We start from the raw sequence: 8,824 nt of genomic DNA, 5'->3' as shown, positions 1-8,824 counted from the left end.
GCCCCGCCTTGCAACACTTGGCAATACTGACATGCCATCTGCCAGATATAGGAACGGTTGAGCGGTAAGTTGCAGAATTCAGCACCAAATCTTTGAACACATTTTATTTTCCTCGCTACGCATTTCTTTTATCTTTCTCAACGATTATTTTCTGGCATGTTTTTATCACATAGAGTCTGACTTTCACATTAATACGAACACAGCCTTCAAGGTTACTTTTACCACGATTTGAACTAAATTTGGGATTATTGGATAGCGAAGTAATGTCGGTTTAATCTGCAAATGTAATCTCATCAGCTTTACTTTCTAAGTTACACACTTGTTTTTATGAGTAATTTGTAAAATTACAACATTCAGCTATAGGGCACCTAACACTTTTGAGAAATTTGAAAAATATGAAGATCCAATTATCCCAAATTAGTTCCAATCATGTTTTTTCTACAATTTGCCACTTTACAATACAATCTGCATTTCACAGATTAAATGTAACATGAATGAAAGACATTATCACATAATCCAATGAGTCTTTACATTACCCAATGCACCGATATAGGGGAAAATCCCCGTCTTCAACGTTGTGACTTTGATCGGACAACTACATTAGGAAATCTCCAGAGAATGGCCAGAAACAATTGATCAATGCTGGTTAAGTCATATTTATTCAATTAAAAAACAGCTCAAGCAAATTGAAGCTTCAGCTTCAGTTCAGCTGAAAATATACCGGTCATGACCTGATAACATGCCAATCACATTCTGATGAGAAAAAAAAAGATTTCTTGAAAGCTTTAACATTGCATTCAAACAGATTTTCCCAAATCCAAGGGATGATAGAGAGGCCCTATGTCAACTGTGACATATTGTCAAATGGATTTTTTTCATTTGATATTGTTCATCTCCAGACAAATTTTTCCTATCATTTACAGTTCTGAAATATTGAAATAAACTGTAAGCTATTTCTTTTTTGTTTGTATGTGAAGAGAGCAATGATAAGAGCGTATGGACTAGACCATCAAGAATACTGGTACACTTCACAACCTATAGGAAGGAGAATAGTGTTACATGAAAGCGTCACTGCTTTTTACAGCAATTGGAAGCCCAATTATTACCGTATAATGTACTTGCAACAACACAAATATGACTGAAACAACAACAAATCAGTGTTCTCCAATTTTATTGGCAAATAATAACATAATCATAAACAACGACAACAAACCAGATTAGGAATTTTTCCAAGGAACACCAGATATGCATAAGTATACATGTTCTTTTTTCATAGTTTTATACTCTACCCCACGTAAGATTGAGAAACCATGTTAACACTGACGAAATAAAAAAAACATGAAATTGACAAATATCCATTTTCATATTAAACTGAGTTTACATGACCAAACATCCTGGTTATTTGGTATGGTTCTACCAGTTTAACCTATCTCTGACAATCAGTCACATGTACTAAATTATATGTTGTCCTGAAACTTTGGTAAATTTTTAAATAAAAACTTGCCTTGCTCCTCCCTCAGATTGCAAAATGTTGGTTTTTAGCATATATACTACCCACCACACACCAAAACCACCAGGATGAATGGTTAAATGTATGATAACAAAATAACCATTGGCACTCTAATTTGATCATTTTGAAGAACATCTGGTATGCAAATCTTAGATTAGCAAAGTTCTATGGCATAGTATATACTCTGAAAGAATCAGTTCATAAATGTCTGCGTAATAACTAAGTACAATGAAAAATTCAGATCAAAATAGCTACCTGGCAACACTATTGAAATACAGCACAAAACTTATTAATAAGTATATCCAGCCATCAAAAGAGTGAGAATTAAGCAATAAGGCACACCCTGCAATGGTATATCCAAGATTTTGACCAGTTCACAACATGTATGCAGGAGCGATAGCAAGTGCATAATATATAAAGTAAACGAGTCAAAACCAAGTTTTATATAGTTTCTGAGTGTGATTTATTGCTATTATATCTTAACAGTATATTGAAATTATGGCATGGAATGTCAACAAAGGAGTTTTGCTCAAGCTGATAGCTCATGCGTATGCCATCCATGGTATATTGCCAATATACCATGGTTCTTTTTGTGCCTTGACCAATCAGATCGCTGTATTTGCGCCATACATATACTGGTATGATAGAATTCAGCTCAGTACATGGAGAAATTTACAAACTCTTAAGATATTGTATCATTGTTCTAAAATTTCAAGGAATTGATCAAGCTTGTCCCTGAATGTGCTGATATACTGATACAGTATGGAGAAGTCACATGTCCACAGCACATGTACTTTATCATGTCTGCAGGAATTAAAATACAATATCTCAAAAGCTATAAAATATCAAATTTTAAAAGATTCATCCACTAATGTTACTTACAATCAAGACAACTGTTTATGGAATTGTATTGCTTCTCTTTTTCTTTTTAATTAACACCTATGTTAGTGCCAGGGCTGTAACTTTTGATTTTTTTTCACTTGTTCTACTCCTATATGTGTGTTGAGATACACAGTATTCAGTTTGTCAACTCATTCTGTACATGTGTTTAATAACTGCAATTTTATTGTTGACAACATCAAGTAGATGCTGTGTTGGTGAACTAGATAGTTGGGGTTTTACTTGCAAAAGCTGACAAACAAAACAAAAATCCTTATAGTTACAGGGACTGCCCCTTTAAATCTGTTTAGTTAGGACAACTGAATAATATGGAGTCCTCACTCTGTGATCGATGCATAATCACTAATGATTGTATACAGTTGTCTTGATTGGAATTCATAGATAAATTTAATTGATAACTTTTAGCATGAATAATGGTTTCTACTAATGTGCTTCCAGCATTAAATGCTAAACAAGATGCTTGCAAAATTAAATGAGCTTGCAATATTGCTGAAAATTTAAAAATCAAGTTGCTCTCACAATTCAACTGTTCCTGAATGAATAAACCTAAGGCCTAAAAATATTGACACTTCCAAGGTATGCTAAGCAACAGTAAAAATACAGTAAAAATACAGAGAAATGACAACAAAATACAGGTAATTGATATGAGTTTCAAGAATCATCAGAGGTTATTATATAATATTGTATGCTAGAAGATGGCACAATTATGGTACATAATGTAATTGCCAAAGTTGTGTAAGCATGTGTTTGTTGTGAGTTTATTTCTAAATCATTCTTTCAAGTTAGGATTTCAATTCAGATCGATTATCTGATGTAAAGAAGATACTGATCTTCATATTGCTTGATCCCCTGTGATGACACTAGACATTTCTTAAACTTTTAAAATACCACTGATTTCAAACCAGTGTAACATATCAAAGAGATGTAGAATAATATCCTTTCTTGCCAAGTGTAATACAATATACATTGGATAGTTGTGCCAATAGTAATTACACTAAGTGTAATCGATGTTTATGGAATTTGAAGGCATCATTTGTACACATGGGGTTCTCTTCATAGTAGAAAGGGAGACTATAATCTATCAATATGATTTGAATTATTGACTCTACAATCAAATCCTGGCCTGAATAATGTCTTATTGAGAATATTGATATACACCAGCAATGAGACAAAGAACCAGGTAAGTAGGATAGTAATTGAATAATTGTCTCATTCTCAGATTGAAATTTTTTTAAAAACACTTAGTGTATTATAGTAAATTTACAATTAAAGAATTCAGGTCATGTATTAGAAACAGCAACCGAGGAGGGGTCAATTTTTGCATTTCACACGACGTCTCAAATTTCATCATACACACACAAAAATCGAAGGCTCCCATATTGCATAAAGCTATTAGTTTCCATCAAAATGGAAAACGAGAAGCGCTAAAAAACAACAAAAACACCCCAAAAAATAAACAATGTCTGAAAAGCCTCCAAGGGAAAGCAGTAAAAAATACAGAAATAGGACCTAGCTGGACAAAAGAAGCAGAGAAAAATGCTCCCATGGTTCATTTACAGTCAGAAAACTTTCCAGTGAAATGTTGCGGGGACTACATTGCACTGTTCCGGGATTCATTATTATTATTTTATGATAAGAACCCCAAACAAAGTGAGAAGATTCTTGTAAGTTTTGTTGTTTTACATGAATAAGGCACACAATTTTCATATGGAAGGTTACATACAATTTAAGTGTTACAAAATAGAAACTTTCTCACATATTGGGTAAATGCATGTAATCCACATCTTCTTTCAAAATAATGTTTGAATATGAAGCAGAACACAATACAAGGCATCTACAATTATTGGACAATTTTTGTTCTGAGACAAGACAGCAGTCTGGGACTCACATGCACACAAATTCTGCAAAAGAAGAAAGTTGTACACAGGTCGATACAGTGACAGTAATATATGGTACATAGCAAAGTAATAATGCATACATATCAGCAAGAGTAAGATCACAATTTTTGCCCACCTATGGGATGGTGCTCATGACAGTCATACTGATGATGGCAAAGGTATCATCAATATCACAGTAATTACCACCTGCCCAGTGCACTACCATTTGTTGAGATAATGAAACAAACCCAAATATTGTGCACTGTACATGTACAATTAATTTATGTAAACGAATAATGCTGATAATTGTTTTTGGTGTGCCAATATTAACAGCAATCAACCTCACTATATGTCTAAACGAGATTCTTAGAATCTGATAAATATCATATATTTAAACATCATGTATAATAAGATTAAATAAGACAATTTAGGTGAAATCTGTGCTTCCAATTTCAAAATGATTAGCTGTCAAACAATATGATATACAAATTTACAGTCCTGTAACATCTCCATTGTTTACTTCACTATACTAGTACTTAAATAAAGGTGCTGATCTTTCTTTTGCCTTGAAGAATTAAGCCATTGGAACACTTCAGTTGCAATGCCTGTGTGCTAAAAGTTAATCAATAAAACATATACCAGATATGAACTGTAAACGCTCACGTGTTTCATTATATATTGAAGTTATGTGTAAATTTGAACCTTTGCCACATGTTTGCAACTTCATTGAAAGTATTATGATCAACATAATGAACAATATTCACCACAGATTAACTTTATAGGTCATTAAGTATTCAAATACGCAATTAGCTGAAATAGAAATAATTAATTTCTTTGACTACTGTCATTGTATCACCACTTTATATAGCAAGTGTAATTGCATGCCTTTGGTCAAGTCCTTCAAACTATATATTCCAAACTTTGAAAGCTCATTAGATATGCAAACTATAAATTAGCTGACACGAAAACTTAAGTGCGAAATGACTATCAATATTGGTATAACCTGGTATAATCATCAATGTACATAGCATGTTATGCCAACTTTGATCAAATAAATCCAAGTATATATCCCTAATTAGGAAAGTTCATTAAATACACAAATTAGGAATTGGCTGAAGCAAAAATGCTTAATGCCTTTCAATAATGTTAGCCTACATAATAGTATCTTTAATGTACATAGCAAGTTTTATCAATTTTGGTCATGTAAATTCAAATATATATCCCTAATTTCAAAAATTCATTAAATATGCAAATTAGGAGCTGGATGAAGTAAAAATGCTTGATGACTTTCAGTAACGTCGTATCATAGTATCTTTAGTACATAGCAAGTTTCGTCAACTTTGGTCTAGTCAATACAGATAAATATCCCTGATTATGAAAGTTCATTAAATATGCAAATATGGAATTGGCTAATGTTCAAATGCTTAATGACTTTCAATAATGTTCTATCATAGTATCTTTAATGTACATAGCCAGTCTCGTCAACTGTGGTCTCGTCAATTCAGATAAATACCCCTAATTAGAAAAGTTCATAAAATATGCAAATTAGGAATTGGCTGAAGTAAAAATGCTTAATGACATTTAATAATGTTCTATCATAGTATCTTTAATGTACATAGCAAGTTTCATCAATTTTGGTCACGTAAATTCAAATATATATCCTTAATTTCAAAAGGTCATTAAATATGCAAATTAGGATTTGGATGAAGTAAAAATGCTTATTGACTTTCAGTAATGTTAAATCATAGTATCCTCAATATGCATACCAAGTTTCGTCAATTTTGATCGAGTAAATTCAGATATATATGCCTAATTAGTAGATTTCATTAAATATGCAAATTAGTAATTATCTTTCACGTCACCCCTTAATAACTTGCACAGCTGATATATCTTGATGTGATCAACATTTGTAGCAAATCTCATCAAATTGTGTGCAGTCGTTCTCAATGTATATCCGTTTTTTCTAAAATCATTAATTATTCAAATGAGCAAAAAGTAAGCAAGCCACACCCACCAAAAACTAATCAGTTCTTGCCATTTGCAAACTGAATCTATTTACCAGATTTGATTCTGATCTGATGAGCCGTTTTTGAGATATTGAGCACACAGACAGACAGACACACAGACAGACAGACAGACAGACAGACAGACAGACAGACGGACAGACAGACAGACAGACACACAGACAGACAGACATCGCTGCGACATATGCTCACGTGTGTAAACACGTGAGCAAAAGATGAGCACTATGTACAAAGTGTATCTATAACTGCATCCATGAAGTATTCATTAAACGTTAACAGAGAATGGTGCAATGTACAAACTGTGGATGTTACACTTTCAAAACTGATTACAAAACTTCAAAATTTATTTAGGGATGTCGAAAGACAGTGAAACTGAAATTCTCAGCTTAATTTCATCTGCAAAATACACAATTATCATCTGCACAACTTTAATATTATAACAATTCATATCCACTGGATTCTATATTTTGGTAAATATGTTAGGTATAATCAAGTGATTTTGAAAATTTTCGAGTGGTAGAATTGCTAAGAATTTCATTCAATTACTGTTTAATATATTTTTTTCAATTTCCATGGCTGTCTATGTACAGTATATCGCATTTAGTTACAATGAGTAAGTTAAAAAGGCATAAAAACTTGTTTACTGGTTCAATACATAGGTATCCCATTCAAATCTTTTACTTTCAAAGGTATGCAAGTAATAGTACTCATATTATGAACCTTCTACCATACTGAACATATTCATACATACTACAATGATGATGGTAAGAAAATTGTAAAACAAACAGTTTAAATTGAAGTAAAGGTTTCCCTTTCTGATGTATAATATATTAGAACATAGATATATCATTAGGTTGACTTGTGTAAGAAACCATTACTCTATCACAGGTTGTCATGTTTCAGAGAAAATTAACTAACAAAATAATGAAAAAGTACAGAAAATTTCCAATTTCTTTATATACTAAATCTATGACTTGAAAATGGAAGCATGCCATGATAATAACGCAGCTACATTTTCATAAAATTGCATTTCATTTTTCTGTTGATATTGCAAAATTGCCACGCTACTGCTGTTGCAGTATTGCCCATGTTTCAAAGATGAATGGAAAAATAGTTTAAACCTGAACCCTTCACACTTTTACACCTTTGTTTTACCATTAAAATTTGGCCATACATCAGGTGAGCTACAAAGGATACATAAATGCACTGCTACTGACACAGCAGTATTACTAGGCCTTAAAAGATGTAAATTGGCAATAAAGTTTCATAATTATTCACAAGGCCATGTCTATCAGTTTTTCTATTTCATGTGTGAGTTAATTAATGAAGTGGCATTGTAGATTTATAGTACTGGAACTCACTGTCTCCTTAACTTTCCTTACATCCCTTTAACATCAGAAAACTAGCGTATTAAAGCTGGCCCTGACTTCTGTCAACTCATGAGCAGTACAATCATAACCAGGGTTGTACCAGATGCATCTGTGTACAGTACATATTGGTAATAATGTAACGGCTGCTATATACCATTTCCTTGTGATTACAATGCAGAAGAGTGTGTAAGTTTACAGCAAACATGACTTCTGCTTCATTTCAAATGGTAAAAATGTAAAACTTTGTTAAAATAGTCAACACCTCTTATTGAAGAAACCATTACTCTATGAATTCCTCAGATGAGCTGAGAATAATTGCAAGAGAAAAAACAAAATAAGTACTTGATAAATACTGTGTAAGAAGGATCTTGAATCTTCCATAAAAACTCCAAAGTCATGGCTCTCCATTGTCTCTTGCCAGTAGAAAGCAACTAAGTCTTTACATCAGATAATTCAATTTTACAACATAGAAGAATGATTAGATTTGTCCCTCGCAAAAGCAGTTGGAATATTACTTTTCCTTGTATAAGTTTTTTTTCCGTGTAAGATTTTCCTAGTTTTCATTTTAAAGTCTGGTAACTACCCTATAACCTTAAGTATACCTGTGTCCCCCGGAGATTGAGTTTGGTTGGTGTGGCGAGCATCAGCAGTGCTGTTGCCGGCTGTGACATTGGAATCCTTGATGTGTAGCATAGTGACTTCTTATTGTAATGTTGTTCAATGCACTCTTCAAGGGCTTGACGTTCTCTCTTCTGTAACAATACAGCTCTCTCCTGCATCAGTTGTCTCTCTTTTTCGTGCAACACAGCGAGCTCTGGGGTAACTTTGGGCTGGGGTGCTGTTGAAGCCAGTGTTGGGAATTTCAATGACTGAGCAGGTACAGTTCGGGCCTGGTTGTAACCCGACTTGATGATGTCCCTTGACAGGTTGTTTGCAACTGCCGCATATTTGAGTGTGACGTTCAAATTATATAGGCGGAATTCTGTATCAGAATGTTCGGAAGAACATGTAGCGGAGGCGGTGTCAGAGTACGTGTGACATGTCTTGGAGCTAATATATTAAAGGCAATCTGCCAGGTAATGTCAGGAGAAAAGTCTGAACAGTGAAAACTTTACAACGCCATCATCAAAAGTACGTCCGACG

The 8,824-nt window shown here is 33.4% G+C and overlaps 1 protein-coding gene across 1 annotated transcript in view; it reads left to right on the top strand.

Annotated features, from left to right (window-relative positions):
- Nucleotides 1-8,824, top strand: part of LOC139120144 (regulator of G-protein signaling 12-like) — a 435,920-nt gene that overhangs the window by 73,388 nt on the left and 353,708 nt on the right. The window lies entirely within an intron of this gene.

This window comes from Ptychodera flava, chromosome 20 (assembly GCF_041260155.1).
Source record: "Ptychodera flava strain L36383 chromosome 20, AS_Pfla_20210202, whole genome shotgun sequence".
In the NCBI taxonomy this organism is placed as follows: domain Eukaryota; kingdom Metazoa; phylum Hemichordata; class Enteropneusta; family Ptychoderidae; genus Ptychodera; species Ptychodera flava.
The sequence above is the reverse complement of the archived record's forward strand: the minus strand, read 5'-3'. Positions and strand labels throughout refer to the sequence as shown.